General features: G+C 60.8%; 1 protein-coding gene across 6 annotated transcripts in view; it reads left to right on the forward strand.

The window, feature by feature from the left end:
• The first annotated feature begins 1,785 nt into the window (after positions 1-1,785).
• ELFN2 (extracellular leucine rich repeat and fibronectin type III domain containing 2) overlaps positions 1,786-24,417 on the forward strand; it is a 57,390-nt gene continuing 34,758 nt past the window's right edge. For 2 of the 6 annotated variants that reach the window (XM_072844068.1, XM_072844067.1), the window contains exons 1-2: positions 2,160-2,336; positions 11,830-11,985. The gene's annotated coding sequence lies outside the window, so the exon portion shown is untranslated. Of the gene's footprint in view, positions 1,871-2,159; positions 2,337-2,565; positions 2,735-11,829; positions 11,986-24,417 lie in introns of those variants that run through there. The other 4 variants (XM_072844072.1, XM_072844073.1, XM_072844071.1 and 1 more) reach the window with 3 other exon arrangements.

Raw genomic sequence — 24,417 nt, forward strand, 5'->3', positions numbered from 1 at the left:
AGACCAACTATCTCCTATTTAGTGACAGTGACTAAGTTAAGAGTTTGAAAGTCTTTCCAGCCCATGTCGGCCTAGGAAGGGCAGCCTCCAGGAAGAGAGTCTCACTTAGAACATTTTAGAGCTGAAGTCACCCCAGAGCTAAGTCAGCTAGATCTGGGGGTCCCAGGTGGGAAGGCAGTGCTCATGTGGCGAGCACAGCGTGGTGATGAGGACAGGGCTGCTTTGGCTACTCTCATTTCACCAAAGGAAACCAGGCTCAGAGAGGGGTGCGACCTGCCCCTCGGCAGATGGCTGGGAGAGTCACGCAGCGGAACCAGAAGAGGCTGTCTGGCTGCCCGCTGCCCGGTGTTCCTTGAGATCCCGGCTCAGTTTCTGGGGCCGGAGCGCGTTAGGCAGGCCTCATCCCCTAGGAGGGTCTGCACGCTGGAGCCACGGTCACCGGGGTGACCAGGGGAGCTCTGTGCAGTGGGGCACTCCATCCGCCAGAGGGCGCAGGGGCCGCTGTGTCGCCTCCTGAGGTGGACGAGGCGGTGGAGGGGGGAAGGGGGAGATTCTTCTCGCCAGGACTTGGCGGGGGAGGGGAGGACCCGGCTTCACGCCCAGCTCTGTGCGGGGTGGGGGTGGGGGGGACGTCCTGGAAGCCCTTGCCCTCTAGGAGCGCTCAGTTCAGAGGGCAGAGACGGCATAGTGACTCGTAGGATCTGCAGTGAGGGGCCTTGAAGGGTGGGTAGGAGTGCGCTGAGCAGCCTGCAGTGCCGCTGGGGAGGGCAGAGGTGCAACGCTCTGTTGTCTGTCTCCTCCTTGGGGAGATAAAGGTGGCCTGCGTCCCAGCTCTTCTCCGCCCTCCCGATCCCATCCCGGACCTGCTTTCCTGTTCTCAGTTAACAGGAGGGAGGAATTTCTGAACAGACGGTCTTGCCGCTCCAGTGGTACCCGGCTCTGTGGAGTTCCCTGCACACACACACCTGGCTGTTTCACGCCTCTGTGCCTTTGCACAGGCTGTTCCCACAGCCTGATACACCCCTCTCCACCTTCTCCAGCTGACCACCTCCTACTCATCCATCAGAGATTCAGCTCGGGCAGGGGCTCCGGGGAGTCGCTGCCGTTCCTGGCCTGGACGGGACGCTCCTGCCGCCCTCCTGCAGCGCGGACCTCAGGTCTGCTGAGCACCACCTGAGGACGGGCACTGGCGCATGCGCCCCATAGAAGTGATGGAGACACAGAGGACCTGCTCCAGGCGGGGCTTCAGCGTGTGGGTTCGCGGGTCCTGGGAGCCGAGAGAAGGCGCCTGTTTCTTCGGGTCTGACGGGCACAAGCCGAATCTCCCCACGAGGTGCTCGTGTGCCCAGGTGCCGGCGTACGGGGCCCGATGCCAGACGTTTCTGCATCTCCTACCTCCTCCCCCTAGCTTCTCCCCTTTCGCGGGTGGCCCAGGTGTGTGGGGGCATCGGCCGGGGAGGGGCCAGGGCCTAAGAAGTCTGCAGGGGTCGGCGGTGAAGGGCAGGGAGCCGCAGCCCCGAGCCCCCGCGCAAGGGTAGAGATCTGAAGTCTAAGGCGGTCTCTGCGTGACCTTGGGCGAGTCATTCCCCTCGGGAGCCTCAGCTGGCTCGCCCGTCAAGTGGGAACGCAGCGGCCGCACTTGGCGGGTTGCCCGCGGTGGAGCGCGGAGCTCGGCGGGGCGCCGGGACGAGGTGAGGAGGGGTCCAGCCGCCCAGGGGGAGTCGGGGGGCCGCGGGCGTCCCCGGGCGGGCGCTGGGGGGCGCTGCGCGCCGGGCGGCTCGCCCCGCGGCAAGTTTGCCTCCAGCTGTTGAATGCGCCCGCGACGGCGACGGCGACGGCGACGGCGGCGGCGGGACCCGGAGCCCGCGGGGTGAGCGGGGCGGGGGGCCGGGCGGGGCCGGGGCTCGGCGCTCCCCGCGGCCGCCGCCGCCGCCTCCCCGGGCGCTGCAGCTGCGGCGTTGGAGCCGGGCGGGCCCCCGCCCCGCGGCCGCGTGTCTGCGTGCGCGCGTGTCTGTGGAAGGATCGGGCCGGGGGAGGGGGCGGGCGGGGTCTCGCTGCGGACGCGCCTGCGGACGGACGGACAGACCGCGGGCCGCGGCCCCTGACGCACGCTGCGCTCCCACCCCGGCGGCGGCGGCCCCGGCCGGGCGGGGGCGGGGGCGTCTGCGCGCACACGCGGGCTCGCAGACACACACACACGCACACGCGGGCCACGCCGCGCACACCCGCACCCGCGCCCGCGCTCACACTCACTCACACTCACACTCGCGCGCAGGCCCCGCAGCCGCCGCCGCCTCCGGAAGCGGCGCTCGGCCCGGATCCCGGCCGGGCTGGAGGTGAGTGAGTCCGGCCGCGGCGGAGGGAGTGAGCGCTGGGGCCGAGGGGCACCCCGTCCGCCGGTGGGGGTGGGCCTGCGGGGGCCACAGCCGGGGGCGGCGGAGGATGAGGCCGGGAAAGCCGCCCGCAGGGGTTCCCGGGTCCGGGGACCACCGCGAGCCCCCCGGGACCCCGTGCGCGGGAGGGTGCCGGGGGCGGTGGGCGGAGGCGGGCGGGAGGACGCGGAGGACGGCCGGTGAGGTGAGCATTCTCGGGGGCTGGTGCAGAGGCTCGAGGGTGGACGGCTGTTCCGGGCAGAGCCACGGCGCACCTCTCAGCCCCCATCCTTGCGAATCGGGGCCCTCGTCCCCCTCTCTCACGGGGGGCTGCCGGCCCGAGGAATTCATCTTCGTAGCCGGTGAGGGGGGTTTGATCGCCGCTGCTCCAGGGGGGAGGGGGCAGGGTGGGGCTTTACCCCCTTTACCCGCAGGAGGGCGATGGGTTTGGTAAGGGCCAGATCCGGGGAGTGGGGTCCCCTGGCTGGGTGGGGACCCCGCAAAGGCTTTGCCCCCTTCTCCGTGGTGCTGGTGCGGGGCAAGCGGGGAGGCAGCCCTGGGAAGCGGCGGAGACCGGCATAGACTGCAGCTCTGGCAGGGCCAGGGCCACTGCCGGGCTGCGTGTGTGTGTGTGTGTGTGTGTGTGTGTGTGTGTGTTTGCATGTGTGGACTCCAGCAACTGGCAAAAGCTGGGGGACAGGGGGGTGGGCGTGTTAGCTGGTGGGGCGCTATGTGCACGTGGGGAGGGATGTGTGTGCCCTGTGTGTGCACACAGGGCTGTGTGCAGGGTGGACACACACACACAAACACACACAGTCTGTGGCCCAGCAGGATTTCCTTGGAATGTCTGGAGGGGACAGAGCTGGTTATGTGTGTATGTGTGTGCACTCGGGAGGCGTGCGTCCAGGACAGAAGCAGCCACGGAGTGTCAGGCATGCCCAAGGAGAGAGATCAGAAGGGGATGGTGGCGCTGGCCCTCGGCTTAGCCTCGGAGGAACATCAGGCTTAGTACTTGAGGGCACTTTCTGTAGCACTGCGCCCCTTCCCTCTGAACTCTTCCTACCCCAGTGGCTGCCTCTGGGGGACACTGCCTGGGTCCCCTTGCCGAGACACAGGTGTTGGGCTGGACTGTGTGTGCGCGCGTCCGGTCTGCGGCTGTTGCCGTCATCAGGCCAGGCTGTCGGAGGAGGAGAGAGGCTGGGGTGGGGGGGGGTGGGGGGAGGAGGGGGTGCTGGCAACACCTGGAGGAATGTGGTAGAAGGCGCCAGCCCCGACTGCCTGATTTAGTGATTTAGTCATTGAGGGACATTTTCATACAGGGAGCTGCATCGTGGGGGTGGGGCTGGGGCTGGGAGGATTTGCCTGTGTACATGTGTGTCCATGGCTCACACACCTGTTCCCGTGGTCTGTCGGGCACCTGTGGGACGTGTTGTGTCTAGGCCATCAGCAGGGCACATGGGCCTGCTCATGTGTGTAAACGTGTGTCCTATGGGGAACGCACACACATGTGCATGCACGCGCAGGCCTTGCCTGTAAACGCCTGTCCGGAGTGAGCTGTGCCCCTGGAGCTGTGTACGTGGGTGGGGACTTCTGGGCCATCTGCTGCTGGGCAGCATGAAAGAGGAGTAATTGCAGGGGAGGGGGTCTCAGGGAGAAGTGTGCGTAACATCAGCATCGGCCTGTGGGTGTGACGTCAGTGAGAACCTCTGGGTGTGACATCAGCTCCAGGCTGCCAGTGACGTCACTAGGACGGCAGTGATAAGGGGTCACCCCCAGCAGCCGGAGGGTGTGATGTCAGTGTGTGTGTGTGGGGGGGTGCGGCCGAGTCTGGTTATGTCCCCTATGTGTGAGCGGTGAGAGGGGGAGGAGGATGGAGCCTCTGAGTGAGGGGTCCCTCTCCAGATGCCCCAAGTGGATGTGGAGCCCCTTTCCTGCAGGCATCCTGCCCTAATAGGGCATCTTCTCTGCCCTCCACATTTCATATGGGGTGCCTTTCCTCCTCCCCCTGGCAGTCCCTATTCACCAGTTCCAGCTAGGTCATAAAGATACGTGTTAGCCAGTGAGAGTGTGTGTGTAAATGTGTGTGACAGCACAGCCAGGGAGACAGGGCCTCGAGAGTTCCAGTCCTATGTTGTACTCTGTGTTTTGTGACTTTGGCATTCTTGTCGCCTCTCTGGGTCTCAGTTTGTCATCTGAACCTGGGGCAGGGGTGGTTGGAAAGGTGAGGGGTGTCCCAGGAGACAAAGGGCCTTTGGGGTGCTGGGTGCCTGGCCCACAGTGGGGGCTCAGTCCACCACGGCCCCCGGCCTCCCGTCCCCCAGCTCAGAGTCCAACTTTGTAAAGAACTTCTCTTTCCCTCCTCGGATCCCCAGAGCTGTCCTGTGGGGCTGGCAGGCAGGCTGCCATCACGTGGACACTTGACAGATGAGCAAACTGAGGTCTGAAGGGTAAAGTAAGCTGTCTGTTGATTCATTCCTTAGTGAGAACTTGCCCCCATCTGCCTTCTCCAGCTTGGCGGGTGCGGGGAGACACTCTGGATTGGCAGGTCCCTTCCTGCAGGGCACTTTCATTTTTTTTTTTTAATGGAAGGACAGAGAGCTCTGTGCAGTGGGGGTGGGGAGTGCCCAAGGCTCAGGGGTCACTGGTGACTGCAGAGGCTGCCCAGACTCCCAGTCCAGTCTGGTTCATTCTCCCACTCGACAAGGTTCAGGGACAGGCAGGGTGATAGAAATGGGTGCTTCTGGCTGCTGAGCCTTCTCCAGTGCACTGTATGCCCGCTCCCCGGTGTGGCTTCCTCATCCTCTGAAGCCTGCGGGATGTCTGCTTGGGAAGCAGAACCAGTTCAGTGACACCTCCACCACCGAGCAGCGAGCAGCAGTGTGTGACACGGGGGTCAGCCGCTCTCTCCTCTGTCTGTGAGGTGGCAGCGGCTGCTGTCTTGCAGGCTCAGTGAGCCAGTGTGAAAGTGTGGCATCCACGCGCAGGGCTGGGAGGTACCCATCGCGGTTACCCTCACCCAGTCCAGCTTCAGTGCCCCTGGGTCCAGGTCTGTGCCCCCCACCCCACCCCCAAGTCTGCAGTGACACCCTGGGCCATGCAGAGCAGAAAGCCAGGAGGCAGGATTGCCTGGAAGCCGAGCCTCCCTAACCAGTAGTCCAGAAGGTTAACTCAATCCTCTGCCTCCCGCTGCTCAGTCCAGTCCCCTATTAAATTCACCTTCTTGTGGCTCAATTAGCCCCTGGGGCAGAGTCACTGCCATTATTACCTATTACCGGGAGGCCCCTAGTCCTGGTGGGGTGGGGGGGGTGACTGGGGGTTGGAATAATAGAGCCCCTCCCCCTCTGCTCTGCAAACAGTCCCCAGGGAGGCCCCAGAGAGGCTCTGAGGGCTAGGGAGCCACCTGGGCAAGCCGAGGCTGCATGGTGCTGCTGGCAGCAATAATTACAGTGACAATAATAATCATGATATTAGCTAATATTCATTGAGCCTGAGAGCCAGGCCCGGGATGAAGCTCTTTGTAAGTGTTTAATCCCGCAGAACCTTCTGCAGCACAGCTATTCTTACTCCCCATTTCCCACACAAGAAACAGAGAGGTTACAGACCAGCTTAGGGCCACACAGCAGTGGAGCCAGGACTGGAAGTCCCATATCAGCACCGTGAATCAATGAACTCCTTTGCCAGGGGACCTTTCCATCTCGGGGTGTTCCTCACTGAGGGACCCCTCTGGGCCTTGCCTTGCTCATCTATCAGCAGGAGAAGCAGTGGGTGTGGCAGTGGCTGCAGGGACAGAGAGGCGGGGAGCCTCAGGCCTGTCCCACGCTCCTCTGTGCCCCTCCCCCACCAGGTGACCTGTGACATCCCTGTTGACAGCAGCACACTCTCTTGTGCATCCCTGTGGCACCGAGCACAGCACTGGCACACAGTGGGTCCTCTGTAGGGGCGTCCCCTGGGTGATGAAAGGGATGCTGCTCCCAGATCAGTATCTTCCCCGGGCTTCAAGGCTGTCACTGTCTCAGCTGTGGTCCCTCCTGGGCCACTCGGCCATATCCTCCCCCGTCTCACTCTCGGAAAGAGTAGGGCCCCAGGGTCCAAATTCTGCCTCTTTTTAACTGTGTGTGTCTTGGGAGAGTAAGTTTTCTTCCAGAAGCCCTGCTTCCTCAATATAGAGTAGGGATAATGATGCCGGGTTCCTAACTTTTCCAGTGTGGTTACATAAGAGAATGTCAAGTGTGGAGCATTGTGTCTGGCACATAGTAGGTGTCAATTAGATGAGTTCCCTCCCCCTTCCCATCTGTCTCCCTTATTCATGCCTGGTTCTCTGGAGTGGGTCCTGGGCTGTGTGTGTGTATGTGTGTGTATGTAGGTATCCCTCCCTCTGCTTCCAGCTTCTGTGTTCACCCCCTAAAATACATAGAAACTGTTTCCAGAGCCAGGCTGGGGGCCCCACAGATGTGTGAGAAGGGGCTGGGAGCTTCCCCAGCTGGAACGTGCAGAGGGGCTGGGAGGGGGCAGGGCATGTGTGTCTGTGTGCACCTGTGCGTGTATGTGATTGTATAGGTGTGCGAGTGTGTGTGTGTGTGTGTGTGTGTGTGAGACTCTGTGTGTGTACCTGCACATCCGGTCTCCACCTCTCCCTGGGGAAGGTGTGGAGCAGTTCTGAAGGGCTGCCTGACCCGTCTGCTCTGGGCCCAGTCCCCAGACTCGGGCCTGACTCAGTTTCCCTCCTTGGCCCATCTTTGTCCTCCTTGAAATTCTCCGTGGATGGTGGAGAGACCCAGGCGGTAGGGTTGGCAGCCCCCCTGCCTTGGTTCTTGTGCTTCTCATTACCTGGGAGGAGGGGGTTCATGGTTCTGCTTGTTTAGCATTTCCTGTCTGTCTCCTACGAGTACGGCAGCTCCACACAGGCATGGACCGGTAGGCCCTCAAAATTTACTTGCAGAAGTTCTTCTTATTTACATGCTATTGAGGATGGACTGACTGGTGCATTTCACATTCAGTACACACACACACACACACACACACACATGCGTGTGCACGAGCATATCTCATCCAGGGATAAAACCACTGGGTCTGGGGCTCAGGCAGGAACTTGCAGAGAGGAGTTCCTGCCTTGGAAGAGAGATGGGACACGTGGAACATCTGCCAAGTGCCCTGCGTGAGGCCTGCACACAGTAGGGCTTGGGTGACAAGGGGTTCTTGGTTGTCTGTGACCCCACCTCGAGGGGGCTGGCCCTGCAGGTTGCGGGTCAGGTGCTGAGCCAGCCTGGTAAGCTGGGCAGGAGAGGCTGGGGACCACTTCTGCTCAGGGCTCGGCAGGATTCCTGTGACAGTACACCTGCTGTGAGCCAGGCATGGGACACAACACTGTCCATTATCTTGTTTAATTTTGGCTGGAGGACAGTGACAGAGGTCCAGCCAGACTCTGGGTGGGGGCAGGCCAGGTGAGAGACCACCATGTGAGCCAAGGTCTGGAGGTCGGAAAGCCCGGAGTGGATTTTGGGAAAATGAGTCTGGCGTGTAGTTGAGGGACCAGTCACATAGGACGTAAACTTTGGGCCAAGAAAGTGAGTGTTGGCCTTTCTGTCAGGGGGCAGGCGAGGGGGTGGGCACCAGAGTCTCTGTGTGTTTGTTAAAAATGCAGATTCTTGGGCCTCAGCTGATGAGGTTTTAATTCAGTAAGGTTGACGTGTGCCCCGGGAACCTGCATTTTCAATGCATTTCCAGAATATTAATTCACCCACGTTTGCTGGTTGGAGGGCAGCCGAGGGGGCTGCATCTTCTGGATCTTCCCACACAGGTGAGGAGGCAGCAAACCACCTGCATTTTTCAGAGGAGCCTGGGCTCACAGAAGTGCGGTCCCTTGTCTGCGGCGAGGCCAGGCCCCTACTGACTAGTCGTCTCCACGGTCACTGACTGCAGTTCTAAGCTTGCTCAGTGGCCCTCTTTATTTTTATTTTTTAAAGATTTTATTTATTTATTTATTCATGAGAGACACAGAGAGAGAGAGAGGCAGAGGGAGAAGCAGGCTCTACACAGGGAGCCCGATGCGGGACTCCATCCTGAGCCCAAGGCAGACGCTCAACCACTGAGCCATCCAGGCGCCCCTAGTGGCCCTCTTTAAAGCCCCAGAACGACCCTCTGCATCATTCCTGTTGTATAGACAGACGAGGGAGCGAGAAGAGTTGGTGGGCACAGGTTCAAGGCTGCACAGCTGGTAAAGACCTGAAGTGCGGTGGGGATGAAGCGACACAGGAGAGGGCCTGCCTGGCATCTTGGACAGACCGTGCCCTCCCTCTCTCTTCCTTTGGTGCCAGAGCGCAGGTGGAGGTGAGGCTGGAGTTGTGCATGTGAGCAGAGGCCAGAGGCTGCCAGGCGGTGGAGGTGGGAGCAGAGAAGCCAGAGGAGGACGGAGAGCCTGGAAGGCCTCCTGGAGGCGGCAGTGCAGAGTTGCTTAGCTGGGGCCTGAGAGCTGTCATCCTGTGGGTGCTCTGGCCCAGGCGGGTCTGGGGGTGTGTCCATCCCTAGTGCCAGTCCGAGGCCCGTCCCGGACGGCCCCAGGGTGCACCTGCACAGCCCTCGCAGGGCACATGCATGATGGCGGGGTGGGCGGGGGTGCACACGGAGCCCCAGTACCCCCCTCCCGCCAGCTCGGTGGCCTGCTGCCCGCCAGTTTCTGCCTTACTTCCCTGTGCTTGGAATTTGCAACCGCATCCCTTGCCGCTCTCAGCCAATTTCACGGCCTCTGGGCTCAGCTCGGTGCACAGATCGTAAACCCGAGGTGCAGGGCAGGGGCTGGCAGACGGCAGGCCGCGGGGCGTGCCTGGGAAGGGGGTGGAGGGGCGACCCGAAGGGCCTGCGACTTGTTGGTGAGGGTGTGTGTGTGTCAGGTGGGTGTGGATGGGCCGGGGGCTCCCCTGAGAACTGCCCTGGGAGAGTGGCCCTGCGCCTGTGGGGGGGTGGGGGGCCCTGCATCTGCAGGGGGTGGGGGGTGGGTTAGGGAGTGGTTCCTGGTGTGTGGGGGCACAGTGTGTGGGGCTGTGTCGGGGCCCCTGTGTCTGTGGGCATGTTTGTCTGGGTGTGTATGGTGAAGCCTGTATGTGTTGGGGGCCGTCCAGGGTGAGTGGGCTCCAGCGCATTTCCATGGGTGTGTGGACGGGTGTCTGTGCAGTGGCCCTGGGCGTGTGAGTCTGTGTGTCCAGGGGGTGCCCCTGTGTCGGGGTTCTGTGGGCAGCTGTGTACAGTGCATCTGCGTCCATGTGCACACGTATGTCGGAGGGAATGTGAAATTCTGGTGTGTTGTTTGCTGCCTGGGGTCCTGTGGGTGCTGGTGTGTGTGTGAGGGTATAGTGTGGGGGGGGCTCAGGGTCAAGTGTGGGGGGAGGTACCCCTGGGGACCTGGGCCCCGGAGCGCTCTCCAGGAGCCAGCTGGTCGGTCCTCGTTCTGTGCCTGTGAGCGGGGCCGCGTGTGCTGTTCTGAGGCGGCCAGCTGCCAGCTACGTGTGTTTATGAATGGCGGTGTGGAGGGGGCCAAGGTGTGAGCCCCTGCCTGTGCAGCAGGGCTGGGATTGCCATCTGGGCTGGTGGGGGGTGGGGGCCACACAGAGGAGGGGCCTCTGGGGGAAGAGGATGAGCGTCTGCATGTGCACGTGTGCGCCCAGATGGAGGAAGGTTGGGTGGAGGCACGTCTGTCTGGAAGTCTGTGTGTCTGTTCAGGTGGAAGTCAGGCAGGTAGTTACCCTTAGGGCGTGTGAGTCTACGCGGCAGCCCTGCAGCTGGCAGGACGCAGGCTGTGGGCACGCTGGGGGGCGGGGTGCGGGCCGGAGCGTCAGTGAGAGAGGATAGGCTGGGACGGGTGCTCATTCCCTGTCGCTGTAGGATTAGGTGGGGTCCGCGTTGGGGTGGCCATTGGGAGGTGGTGTGGTTGCCGTGTGAGGAGGGAGGGGCTGTGTACGTGAGCACCTGGCGACAGGCTGTGGGAGGGTGTGGGGGCCACCCCACCTGGGTCTGCTGAGTGGGGTGTCTGGCTGGACTTGGGAAGAACCTCCAGGCTCCGGGGCCCTGCAGGGTGCTAGGACCATGGGCTAGGCTGGGTGGGGTGGTAGGAATGGGGTCCCTTCAGCTCCCAGAGAATCTCCCTATCCGTGGGCTGCCCCTCCTCCGGGAACCTGGAGGCCTTGAAAGAAGTCCTGTGGCCCCTTCCCTCCCCTCACTCCCGAACCCTGTGGGGGAGGATGGGGACCCAGACTTCTATCTCTTCTCCATCATCTTTCTGTAGCCAGCCTCCCTCTTCCCCTCCCGCCAGCCTCCATCTCCCCCATCTCCCAGCCTCCCTCCCCACCCAGCCTCCATATCCCTCATCTCCCAGCCTTCCTCTCCCCTATCTCCCTGCCGCCATCTCCCAGCCTCCATCCCCCCAGCCTCCATCTCCCCATCTCCCAGACTCCACCCCCCCAGCCTCCTCTTCTCCATCTTCCAACCTCATTTCCCCCATCTCCCAGACTCCATCCCCCTAGCCTCCATCTCCCTATCTCCAGGTCTCCATCCCCCCATCTCCCAGCCTCCATCTCCCTGCCTCCCGCTCCCCATCTTTCTGCCTCCATCTCCTTGCCTCCCTACCTCTATCTCCCAGCCTCCCTCTCCCCCATCTCCCTACCTCCATCTCTCCACCTCCATCTTCTCTATCTCCCAGCCTCCATCTCTTCACCTCCATCTCCCAGCCTCAATCTCCCCCACCTTCCTGCCTCCATCTCCTCTGTCTCCCAGCCTCCACCTCTCCTGTCTACCAGCCTCCACCTCCCCTGTCTCCCAGCCTCCACCTCCCCCGTCTCCAAGCCTCCACCTCCCCTGTCTCCCAGCCTCCATCTCTCCACCTCCCAGCCTCCACCTCCCCTGTCTCCCAGCCTCCATCTGCCCTGTCTCCCAGCCTCCATCTCTCCACTTCCCAGCCTCCACCTCCCCCGTCTCCCAGCCTCCACCTCCCCCGTCTCCCAGCCTCCACCTCCCTCTTCTCCCAGCCTCCATCTCTCCACCTCCCAGCCTCCACCTCCCCTGTCTCCCAGCCTCCACCCCCCCCCCCCCCCCCCCCCCCCCCCCGTCTCCAAGCCGCCATCTCCCCTGTTTCCCAGCCTCCACCTCCCCTGTCTCCCAGCCTCCACCTCCCCTGTCTCCCAGCCTCCATCTCTCCACCTCCCTGCCTCCATCTGCCCCATCTCTCTCCATCTCTGCCTCCATCTCCCTCCATCCCTCCCCTCTCTCTGCCTCCTCCCTCTCTCTCACACTGATATTCATTTGTGGTATATTCGGTTGCCATGGGAAACCTAAGAAAGAAGTGAGTGTACCCTTCAAGACTTCAGCATTCTCCCTCCTCCCTCCCTCCTGCTGCCCCCTCCCCCTCCTTCTCTCCTCCTCTCCTCTCCCTCCCTCCCTCCCCTCTCTCCCCCTCGCTTCCTCCTCGCAGAAGGAGAAGACCTGGGTGAGAAGCTGCTGCCGCCTGAGCCAGACTGGGACCGAGACCCCGTTGCTCCTGCTGCCGCTGCCAGCGCAGGGCCTCCCTGAGACCAGGCCAGGGATAGACCTCGTGGGCCGGAGGGGCCCCCTTAGCCTGCAGACATCGGTAAGGACAGGGTCCTTCTGACCGTGCTCGACTGTGTGGCTGTGTGAGCCCGGCTCACATGACCTGGCCTGGGACCTGTGCTGGAGCGCAGCCTGCCCGGATCCCCTGGGTCCCTTCCTGCCCTGCCCTGCCCGCCCCCGGCTGTGGGCGCCCACCGGCTCCTCCCGGGCATCCCTTCCCCGGGCTGTGAGGCAGCTGGCAGGGCGGCGGGCCTTTCCGGGGGCTGGGACAGGCCCCCCGTGGTGGGTGGGAGGAGGCCCAATCCTGCCCTAAGCCTGCCTGCGCCCCAGCAGGGCTGGGGCACCTGCGCACGGGCTGGGGCAGGGGTCGGCTTCCAGGTGGTCTCCTTTCCTCCCTCGGGCGGCGGGCGGCGGGGGGGGGTTTCGGGTGTCGGGGGCCAGCCTGAGGGGCTGGGAGCACAGACAGGCAGGTCAGAATCGATACCGGGTCTGATCCAGCGTCTGGAATTTCTTGGGGGAGCCGTCAGGCAGCTGGAGGCCTCGGGCTTGCAGGCGGGCGGGCGGGAGCGGCTCCGTCTAGGCTGGGGCTGGTGGCTGCCCCGGAGAGGAGAGGCTGTCACTGTCACCGCGGCTGTGTTGGTGGTGGCCACGTGGAGGGAGCTGTGGTCCGGGCGGGTGCTGAGTGACAGTGGTTGCCTTGGCGAGGGAGCCGCCTCTGTGGCATTGTGGTCTCCATGGAGAGAGGAGGAGACGAGGGAGGAGGCTGGCTGTCTGGGCCTGGGTGTTGGTGGTTGCTAAGGAGAGGGAGATGCCGTCTCCAGGGCGCGGTGGTCCCCACGTGGAGGGGCTGTGGCTGCCGAGCTGTTGACGGCCCGGGGAAGGGCTGGTGGTGGGTGCCCTAGGGGGGCCGCGCAGGGAGAGAGTTGGGGGTGGGCTGGTGGGGGTGAGGCAGGGAGGGGAGGGGCTGCGGCATGGACTTGGGGTGGACTTGGGGTTGCTGGCCAGGGGGTTAAGTGGGGTCCCTGGGGAGCAAGGCATGCTGGGTGGGGCTGAGCTGTGCCTGTCCCTTCCATGCTCATCTTGTCTGTCCCTGGGGCCAGACTGGGGACCCTGCTACTGTACAGGGCCCTCCCAAGACCCCGTCTTGCCTCTTCTTCCCTCCCACTTCCGCACCAGGCTCCCCAGCTCTGCCTCCTGGAGCCTGGAGCCTCCTCGGGGCCTTTGAGTCTACAAGTCCCCCATCTGGATGCTTGTTCTCTCCTTGGCCCCAAGTGACTTCGTCCCCTGCCCTCAGGCTTGCTGTGCCCCGGGATACCCGGCTTTGACACCTGCCTTTGAGACAGGGGAGGTACCTTGCCCACAGTCACACAGCAGGCATGCACTGGGGCTGGGATTGGACCCCTGGGCCCCTGCCTCCCCAGATGTCTAGCTCCCCGGTCCTGACTCCTCCCCGGGGAGCCTGCCCCTCTGTGACCACCCACTGAGAGTTCTCTCTGTCTTCCCTCGGGGCCCTAGGTACTTTGCCTAAGCAAACAGTTCACTTAAATAATTCCAGTAGGAAGCAGCATGGAACAGCAGAGTCCTGGGTTTGAATCCTGACTCCGGTGCTTACAGCTGTTTCGGTCCTGTGCCTCAGTTTCCCAGGCTGTAAAATGCAGGTGATGCACATGCATCGGGGGGCTTGCTGGCACTCGGGATAATGTGTGTGATGGTCCCGGTGTGGCTCCTGGCACGTAGTAGACTCTCCATAGGTGTCAGCCACCACCACCATCATAATTACTTTGAAAAATGATTTTTTGACTTGCCTGGGGGAGGACAGAGGTGACTTCTCACTGGTGATCTGCCTTGCTGCTTCCTTCCTGTTGACCCTTGAGCCCCAGAGGAAGTGACCCGATGGTAGGAAGCAAGGCTGGAGAGAAGGGCCTCCTTGGGTGCTGAGCACCTTGGGTGCTGAGCCAGTATAGAACCAGATGTGCAGTTGGACACACAGCATGCAGCACCTTGGGAGCTGAGCCAGTATAGAACCAGGTGTGCAGTTGGACACTCCCTGGCTGCTTGCTCCAGGGGCCTGCAGGAGCACCTCACTCGGGGGGCTCCTGGCTTCCTTCGCAGGGTCTGAGCATCCTGAGCCTGCTCGACTGACCCCGGCCTGGGTGCAATGTGCCTGGTGAGTGGCTGGTGGTGTCCTGGGACAGTTGGACTCAGGGCCAGCCCTTCCCACTGCCAGGGGACAGGCCAGATGATGGAAGGAAAAGAATGCCCAAAGGGGGACTTTGAGGATATTTGATTTGGAGGGTGAGTGGCAGCACGACTCTTTTTCTGAGTTCAGACCTGAGTTCAGAGCCTCTGCTGCTCTCCAGGTAGGTGGCCCCGGGCCAGGTTCTTCTCTTTCAGGGCCTCAGTTTTTGTATTTGTACGATGGATGTGATGAGACTCCACTTGACTCTGCCCATGTGAGCACAGAGTCTGCTGCCTGGGAGGGGCTTCCTGGAGCAGCAGCTGCTCTTTTGAACCCATGAGCCCTTCCCTACCTTGCCAGTGACCTGCAGGAAGCTGGGTGGGGTAGGGGTGGGTGGGTGGAGGGGGCTGTCCTGTGTGGCCCCAGATGGCAGAAGGGGGCCAACAAGGCCCAGATCTCTGTTCATCTCAAGAGACTTTCTGACAGTCAGCATGGTCTCGGGGTAACCCGGGAGAGAGGGAGTGAGTGTGTGAGTGCTCTGGGACCCGTGAGGCCCCAGGAGGCCGTCAGGACATAGGGTTTGGGATTATGAGACCCTGGTTCCCATCTTCATGTTACCGTTTATGGGCTGTGGGGTCTGGGGAGCCTCAGCTTCCCCACCTGCAAAATGGGAGGAATAAAAATGAATTGGGGGTGAGTGGAGCAGACAGGCTTCCCTGGAATCTGCACAGCATCCCATTTTCCAGAGGGGGAAGGCAGGGCGCAAGGCGCTAGCGCGTTTATAGCAGTTAACACCACCAGCTGCTCTTTCTGGAGCTTCTGCTGGGGGGCTGGGCGCTTCCCCCAGGCTCCGAGTCTTGCTGAATTCCTCGGCCTTCACACTAGCTGTTCCTTCTGCAAGAGCGGCTGTCCCTCCTGTGCTCACTGCTGCTCGCCGGGCTGGTTACAGGGCTGTCCCCAGTTCCCCAGGGAGACCCTTTCTGACCGCTCTATTTGTGGCTCTGGGTCTCTTCCTTCTCTGTGTTTCCTTTAGCCCCTAGCATAACCTGATGCCATTTTTATTTTTATTTTTATTTGCTTATTTATCATCTGCCTTGCCACCACTGCCACGTGTCACCTCATGAAGGCAGGAGCTTTTCCTGTCATGTACCCTGCTCTATCCCAAATGCCTCGAAGGGGGCCTGGCCCATAGTAGGTGTTCAATAAATATGTGGTGAGTAACCCTACTGGCCACCCTGGAACGCCAGTCTTGTTGTTCCCATTTATCCCACAAGGAAAGTGAGGCCTGGGAGGCCTGGTAAAGTGGCCGTTGCTACACAGCAGAAAGTAGGTGGCTTCTGAGCCCCAACTGGGCTGACTCTGGGTTCAGTGCTTTTTCTGCTACGCTTCGCTACCTTGCTGGGGACCTGGCCTTTCAAGCTAGAGAGTTTGGACTTCACTCTGAACTTGCAGAGGCAAGATCAGCAGAGAGGCTCCGACGTGGGGAGGCTCTGGCTGTAAGGAAGAGCTTTCCGTAGCAGCCTGAATTGTCAGAAGCGATCAGTTCAGCTGCTGCTCACTAGCTGTGTGCCCTTAGGCCCATTACTTAACCACTCTGTGTTCTCAGTTTACTTGTTTGTAAAATGGAGATGATATCCTGGCTTATCTAGATAGGCTTTTGGGAGGCAGTGGGCTTTGAGCTTCGATTTGCAGGCTTGACTCCAAGGCCCTCTCCTCGGGGTAGAAAAACAGCCACTGCTGAATCACCCTAGTGCTGGGAGGCCCCTCTGCTCATTCCTGAGGGATGCACTTCTCACTTCTGAATAGGAGACATTTCAAGCGCTTGGAAAGGGCCGTCTTCTGCCCTGCCAGCCTGTGCTCTCCCCTCTGCCCGTGCCACCCCCCTAAAAAGAGAAAAATCAAAGAAAGTAGGAGCCTCGTTTTCCTTTGAGCACTGGCCATGTGCCGGGGGCCTTCCTGTCTGTCCCCCTCCGCAGTCGCATCAGCCTGGGTGGAAAGGGATTGTTGTGCCCATTTTACAGATGACCTGACTCAGGTTGGGGGAGATTCTCCATAGGGCACAGAGCAGGGATTTGGACCTGGGCTCAGAGGCTCCTGCTGGCATTGTGCTGGGCCAGGGCAGGCATGATGCCGGTGTCTGGGGTGGGCCTGCTCTGATGTTACCCAGGGAGTGGGCTGTTGATCGTAGCCCCACCAGGACATAGCTGAGAGAGCCCTGGCCCTGATTTTGGAGGCTGGGCCTTAAGAGAGGCTGTGGCCCGGACAGCCTGCTCCTCGCAGCCTGGCTCCCCCCTCCCCGCCCCCTGGCCCCCTGCTGGCAGCGACATTAGCCCCGGGAATAGATCTGGCCTTGTGTGCGGTCCCAGTGGCTTACTCAAGACCCCATTTGTTTGGGGAGGAGAAAGTGGGGTCTGTGGTGCCCAACAGAGGTGGGATTCATGGCCAGGGCCCGGGGGAGGGGAGGAGGCTGCCTGGTACGGGCCAGGCCTGGAGGACTGCCAGGAGGGAGAGAGAGAGGAGGAGGGGTCCTGCTTGTGCCATGGGTGCCGACCGTTCTCTGGGTGGGCGGCTGTGTGGGTGGGCGTGCGGCAGGAGTGAGGTGGGCGTCCCACCCTCGGTACTTCCTAGTCTGAAGGAAGGAGAGTGTAGTGGCCCTGTCCTCAGGGAGTCCCTTGTCATAGTGAGAAGAAAGTCTGCCATCAGTATCCTGGTCTGAGGGAGGCGTAGCCCTGACTTCAGGGAGTCCCCTGTCTCCCAGGAGCCCAGGTCTGAGGGCAGAGGCTCAGTTGGCTTCGGGAGTGTGGGAACAAGGAACAGTCCCTCTGCGTGGAGCTCCCTGAGTTCTGGGAAGACTTCCTGGAAGAAAGTCCCTAAAGATCAGGAAGGGGTTAGATTTTGGGCAGGGGCTCTGGGAGGGCATTTTCTGTGGTTGGGAAGCAAGGCGCTGTGGGTTCCACCCCGACCCTGAGTGGTCCTGTGCACCCGATGAAGCTCTCTGTTTACTCATCCGTGAAATGGGGACATTGCCTGTGGAGGGTGCTGGGCTCCTGCGGGGGATGGAGAGAGGAGTGTTTACACACAGCAGGCCCAGAGGGCTACTGGGGCTGCATGGTTGGTAAGGCCTGAGGCATTCTAGAAGTTGCTAAAAATCCCAAATGCCTTTCTTTCAGGAAAGGCACAGCTCAGCCAACCTAGCTTTAGTGTTTATAAACACAGGAGGGAGGGCAGACTGTGCTGATCTGTGAGGTAAAGCCAAGGGCCGTAGCTCTCCTTCCTTCCTCTGACTTGCTGTGTGACCCTGGCTAATCCCACACCCTCTCTGGGCCTCAGGCTGAGACCCAGCTCCTCATCTTGAGGATATTAGCTGAGGTCAGGGGAGACACAGACCGTCCCCTCCCCACCCAGGGCTGCACTTTAAGGATGGAGGTGGGAGCTGGCTGGGGATCCCGAGTGTCGAGCATCCTGGGAAGAGATGGGCCGTGGAAAGGTTGGGAGCGGAGAGCAGGTGTGATGGTACCTTGGAGTCCTTGAGCTAAGCAGGGACTCGAAGGAAGCCCGTCTTGCCTCTGTCTGACACTCCTGGGTATCGGCTTGGTGTCACTGGGTCAGAGCAGAGAAACTCCCAGGGCTGGAACATGGGGTGACACAGGGGTCAGGCATGTGGGCCCAGGCCTGGATCCAACCCCAGATTCTACTCTGAGTGGCCACACTTCTGTAAAATGGGAATAAAAATAGTACCTGCCTCCTAGGATTGATCCTATAAAGTGCCCTGCTCCTGGTATGTATACAGAGAGTGCTCAATACATGCTCACTCTGTTGTTGGAGTTCCTGGGGGCAGGAGCAGGTAGGCAGGGCTTCAATGGCCCTCCCAGCCACCACCTCTCAGGCTGTTGGGGACTGGCTGTGGCCTACGGAGTCCTGAGGCCTGGGGTGCCGGGTTAGGAAATGTGGGGGTGTCTGCCTGTCGGGTCCCTCCCACTCTCCCCAGTTCCTGCTGGACAAGACGTGGACATTGCTGCTGAGTTTTGGAGTAGGTGGTCTGGGCTCCATCCCAGCTCATTTGTCCCCTTGCTGGCTGTGCGCATGGTTCTGGGCAGATCAGTCTCCAGACCTCAGACTCTCCATCCGCAAAATGGGATCAAGCGCCTTCATGAGAATTAAGTGAGACGAAGCGGGCGGGCTGCATGCGCTCCTCTCCAGGCTCGCAGGGCGTGTGGTACTTGCTGTCCTTGTCACTGGCCTGCTCCTGCCCTCTCTGACTGGGGCTGGGGTTAGTGGCTGCAGAGAGGGAGGGGGCTTTGGGAATGGGGTTCATGGATTCAGGGGGGAGCTCCAGGGAGGAGGAACGGGGCTGTGCTCAGAGACCTCTGGGCCCACAGGGCCGCTTGCAGGCAGCGAGGGGTGCAGGGAGAGGTGGGTCTGCATGGCATCAAGGTCTGCATCCCCCCAGAGAGCCCCGGGCCCCGGGTCATTGCACGGTGAGCGGCCGGGCTGAGGGCAGAACCCAGGTCCCACAGCTTTGAGCGTGGGCCCTTTCACCTTCTGCAGCCCCCGGGCCTGCCCGAAGTGGCCGCTTCTGAGCCGGTCACCCCAGGGTCTGAGCAGAGCTTTCTTGGCTCTGTCTCTGTCTCTCCCTCCATCTGTGTCTCCCCGTCTCCTCTCTGTCTCTCATCTCTCCACTCTGCCCATCTCTGTGGCAGCTGTTGTGTCCCTTCCTTGGGTCAGACAAGGAACGTGGCTGGCTGGCTGTGCGTCTGCATGCACTGGGTGATTTATGTGTGTTTGAGTGTTGGAGTGTGTACGTGTGAAGGAATGTGTGTGCAAACACCTGCTTTCTAACTAAGAACTGACATGTGTTCTCTGTGCATAAAACAGGGCGCCAGGCTGGTGCCCCTGCCCCATCACTGGTAGGGCCCTTCCCCGTGTTTCCAGGCACCTGCAAACACATGTGCGCCATCTGGTCTTACCCACGTGGGATTCGCCTTGCAGCCTCTACCCCTCACTCCCTGCCCCTGACCCCACACGCTGGGCATCTCCCCTCAGGACCGCCGCGGGGGCCTGGTCCCGATCTGCCTTGGCACAGGGTCCCCTTGCACGGCCATTTCCCTGTTGGGGGGTGGAGTGGGCTGGGTTGGTTGCATGTGTTCCACTTTCACCAACGGTGCATGACTTCAGGTATTCGCACCTCTGGCCCGGGGGGGCTGCCCTGTGATGTGGGTGAGCTTGTTTGTGGGGATCAGCTTCTGAGGTTGAATGTGGTCTAGGTTCCCCTTGCAACTGAAGGCTTCAGGGAGGACCCCTATTCTGGATGGGATTCATGCCTGTGGGGCTTCTTGGAACCTGGGGAGGAGTGGGCCCAGGAAGCCCCCGGCTGTCCCTGGGGCAGAATGCTGGAAGCAGCTGCTGGGGGGCCATACTACCCCTTGCCGCTCCCTGCCTGCCATGTCCCAGGACCACTGGCCTTGGGCCCTTGGCACCAAGGAGAGCTGCTTTGGCACCTGGCTGCCCAGGGCCCCTGGGTGGCCATGAAAGTGCCTGGGGCTTCTGGAGCTGGGGGTGGGGCAGGGAAGGAGGTGCAGGGCCTGGCTCCCAGCCTGTGCTCTGACCTCTGTCTCCATATAGCCTCTACTTACCTCCCGGGGCCCGAGCCAGGGTCAGTCCTGGGACTTCTTCGTTCTTGTGGTAGCTGAAGCTACCTTGGTGCTGTAAGGAGAAAGTACTAGGCAGGGAGTCCTGGACTCAAGAGTTTGAATCTCAGCTGTACCCCTTGCCCTCTGGGGGACCCAACTCTCAGGTCATCCATAGAGTCAAGGGGAATAATTTATTCCTTTAATTTAACAACAGCCAAGTAATGCTTACCATGTGCCAGGCTCTGTCCTAAGAACTTTACAGAAATTAAATCCTCTCAACTATCCAACAAAATGTCTTGACCCCCATTTTACAGATGGAGAAACTGAGGTGCGGAGAGGTTAAGGATCCTGCCCATGGTCACAGAGAGAGCCAGTGGTGAGACTGAGATTTGAACCTGGGCCATCTGGCTCTCGGGCTCCCCCTGCCCCCAACTGCCTTGCAGTGTGGAGCCCTTGATAATCTGTAGAGAGCAGTGCTCCTGCAGGGTCTGGGCCAGCCTGGTCCCCTGGTCTGAGCCTTGTGGGTGGTCCAGGAAGGTGCACAGTGGGTGTGGCAGCTTGGGATGAGGCTGGATTTGAGTGCCCAGCTCATCAGTTACCAAGCAAGTCACTTGACCTAGCCGAGCCTCAGTTTCCCCCTTTGTCAAACTGGGTAACATGCTTACCTGGGAGGGCCATTGTGAGAATTCTGTGCAGTGAGGCCTAGGGAGCACCAGGTACATTGCAGGCACTCAGGATGTGGTGGCCAGCTGTGATGGCTCCACGACAAGGCAAGAGGGAGGTGGTTGAAGGGGTGGCCTGTGCCAGCAGGGGTGAGTGTGCACCCTTGGGAGCCTTGATTGGGAGAGGATGAGCCCCTGGGGGTGCAGGGCAGCCCCTCTCATCACTGGGTGCACCTGTCCATCCAGTGTGTCTGCCGTGCTCCTGGACCCAGGGCTGGGACAGTCAGCTGTGTGTGTGTGTGTGTGTGTGTGTGTGTGTGTGTGTGTCGGGAGCATACCACCACCCCTGGTGTCACACATGTACACGCACCCACAATGGGGAGACGACCGAGAGTCCTCGCTTGTGAGAGTTGGAGACCATCTCACTCTGCTCTGTCGTTGTTGCAGATGGGGAAACAGGCCCAGACAGGGGAAGGAATTTGCACTGGGACCCCCAGTGAGTCACAGCTATCTGAAGTTTCGCTGCTGGGCAGGACCTTTTCTGAGAAATGCAGTGACCAGCCCTGCCTTCGGTAGCCTGTCTCGGTCACACTGGCCCATCTCCATGGGGTCGGTGCCTTGCAGGATACTTCTTTCCATCCCACCCTGTGGTGATCGGAACATGGAATTTTGGAAGAGTGGAAGCCATGAGGACAGAAACCTTGTCTGTCTGTCCACAGCTGAGCCCGCGTGCCCAGCACGGAGCCTGGTGTGTGCGTAGTAGGTGCTTGGTATCCATTTGTTAACTAAGTGACCCTAGCGATTGGCCCCTCCTGCTCCCTCCCGGTAAAGCCTGGACTTCGGAGGGGCAGGGACTTACCCAGTGTAGAGCCGGGGATTGAGGCCAGACGTGCTGGCTCCCGGTCCCAAGCCCTCTCGTGTGCACTCACAGATGCAAGTAGCACGTGCGCGCGCGCGCGCGCACACACACACACACACACACACATGCAAGCCCACAAGCACACGTTCAGTGCACTCGCTCTGTGCCATGATCCAAAAGCTTCACTCTGATTATCGCTCAATTTTCTAGCTTAAAAGTATCCATCTGTCCATCTCTCTGCCAAGGCCGTGGGCTGGACACCTAATGGGATGCCTGTTCTGGGGCCTCCCCCAAGTCTGGCTGCTCCCAGGATGGGGCAGGAGTCCCGGAAAGGGACTCTGGGAGGATAGGACCTAAGGGACACTGCCCCAGTCACATTCCCTGCTGTGCCCCCACCCCCACCCCCACTTCGGGCCACATCCAGCTTGTCCCACGCTGAAATCCCTGCCCAAGCATCCCTAGTTCTCTCCCTCACCATTTCTGGGCCATCTCAGGCTTTGGGGGAGGGGGTGTCATTCCTGAGGACCAGCCTCCCCGCCTCCCCCAGGAAGCCTGCCCTAATGCCCAGGAGGATGGTAATTAGCATGAGGCAGGCTGATTAGCTCAGAAATTAAGTCTTTGTTTCCCTCGCTCCCCCGTTTCCCTAATTGAGCAGATGCAGAGTGGGGGGAGGGAAGGGGCTGCCGGGTTGGTCATGGGGCTGGGTGGGGGCTCATGTGGCTGTGTGCTCGGTGCTGGAGGCGGTGGGGGTATGGGTGGGGGTGGATCAGGGCACGATTGGTGAACGGCTGGGTGGCGGGGCTGGTGGAGGAATGCCAGGGTGGGGGTGGCACCTGGGGTGGACCTCCCAGCTGTAGCCCTCTGGGGATATGCTACCTTGGCTGGGGCAGAGGGGGGAGAGGGCATCACTCCCAGGGCCCCACTGGAGTGCTCGTGGGCCATCATTCTTTCCTTCGGGTCTTTGCATCTGCTGTCATTTATGGAGCACCTGCTGTGTGCAGTTCTTGGGCTGAACACCTTTTGTGTATCTCCTCGTTTAGTCCTCAGACAGTGGTGCAGGCAAAGGGTCCCTCATTTTTTAGGGCAGGAACTTAAGGCTCAGAGAGGTGAAGTGACTTGTCCGGAGTCACACAGCTCAGAGCAGTTAGGGCAGGGTTCAGACCCAGGCAGTCTTGCTTGGCCCTATCCTGGGCTGAGAGGCCCTTTGGGCTGGGGAGGGAGGATCCTGGGGTCAGATGGTGGCCAATTCAGGTCCCGGATGCTAGGGTAAGTGAGGCCTTTGCCCTTCTCATTTATTGCGTGGGGATCATTACATTCGCTTTCTTGGGGAGGAAGCTGTAATGATGACCACAGTGATGATTTAGTTAGTGCTTGCTGTGTGCTGGGTGGTGACACATGCTAATGGGGTTTCATATTTCACACAACAATCCCATGAGCCATGGGCAGATGCCCTCCTTATCTCCATTTCATATTCCCAGAAGCAGAGGTTGGAGGGGAGGCAGGGGGCCGCTCCTGGTCCTGTAGTTAGAAAGCAAGGACCCAGGGTTCAGCCCCGGACCAGCTGACTCTGGGCACTTCCTCCTTGAGCACCCCTCCTATGGTCTGTAACACCTGTGAGGTGCACGGCTCGTGCTGGGTGCTCTACAAGGGTTAGCATCCTGCCCCCTCCCTGAAGGAGCAGGTTCCTTGAGATCCCGCACCTCGGATGCAGGAGGAGGCCCTCCTCATACAACCTGTGGGATAGGCATCACCTGTAGTCCTATTTTAGAGATGGGGACGTTGAGGCTTGCCAGGGATCTCACAGCTGGTGAGGTTAAGGGGCCCAGATTTGAACCAAGGCGGTCTGGCTCCAAGTGCTGCCATGTGGAAGGCCCCTGCTCGCAGTGTCCACTCCGGGCCATGCCTGTCCCTGGGGAGTCAGCTTCCTGGCCTGATCGTCAGCCTCTGCTCTTGCGTGGTGCTCCACTTCCCTGTACAGGGGAGTGGTGGGAGGGAGCACCCAGGCCTCTGTCCTCTGCTATGCCCCACCACTGGCTGGTAGGCATTGGGTATGGCCACCTGCTGATTGGACACATCCTTTGTGGGGGTTCTTCTCACCCCTAAAATTCAACTTGTTCCATCCTGGACTCCTCTCATCCAGCATCCTGACCCATTTGTTCTTTCTCTGAAGCTTTCTGTTCCGGGGTGGGCACTGCCATTCCTGAACCCTGGGAGTCATCCCTGAACACTATGCTCAGCCTCCTGTCTTCATCCTGAAGGTGACCCTATGGGTCACTGAACCCTGCTCTCGCAGCCTCCTCCCATCTGGTCATCCTGCCACCATCATAGCAGCTCCTCAAAGGCTGCCCCTCCACTCCTGTCCCTGCAGTTCATTCTGTACTCTCCCATTGGCGGGACTCCCTAGCATGTTACTGGCCCCCCATTTTCCTTGGGCCAAGATCCAAAATCCTTACCCTGGCTTCGGAGACCTGCCGGGACTTGGCCCAGGCTCAGTGCTCCTGTCTCGAGGCGCCCTCTCCTCTCATAGGCCGTGATCCAGTCCTCCTGGCCTCCTTCCAGTCCTCAGACTGCTACCCTTTGGGTGCTGCATAGGTGATTCCATCACCAGGATCTGCCTCCACAAAGCCTTCCCTGATCTCAGGATAAGGAGGTCCCCAGGTGCACAGGGGACGTCCCTCTATTTCTCTGAAGAGCCTTTTGAGGGGAGTGGTGTTCCCATTTTGCAGATAGGAAAGCTCAGGCTCAGAAAGCTGGGCTGGCCTCTGACCCCAAGGCTCTCTCACCGCGGAGCCCATGTTCTCGGCGTGTGCATGTGTGCGTGCTCGTGTGCGCTTGTGTGCGCGCACCACAGACGCTGCTGTCTGTTGTCTGGGCCAGGCAGTGTTTGGGCTGGGACGAGCCGCCCCCTGGGGAGAAGGGAGCGTCTGGGATGGTCTCTGGGGACCAAGCCTGCCTCTTCCTTTGCGGGGTGGGGATGCTGCTTGTGCACGTGGGGCGGGGCGTCAGGCTCTCCAGCCCCGACCCGCAGCCTCCCAGCTCCTCCCACTAATCTCCCCTTCGCTTCAAAACAAACACCCGGGAGCCCAAACCACCCATCCAGCCAAGGCACAGATGGAGCTCCAATCGGAATCAATTAGTCAGG

Source organism: Canis lupus, chromosome 11, assembly GCF_048164855.1.
Source record: "Canis lupus baileyi chromosome 11, mCanLup2.hap1, whole genome shotgun sequence".
Classification (NCBI taxonomy): Eukaryota; Metazoa; Chordata; class Mammalia; order Carnivora; family Canidae; genus Canis; species Canis lupus.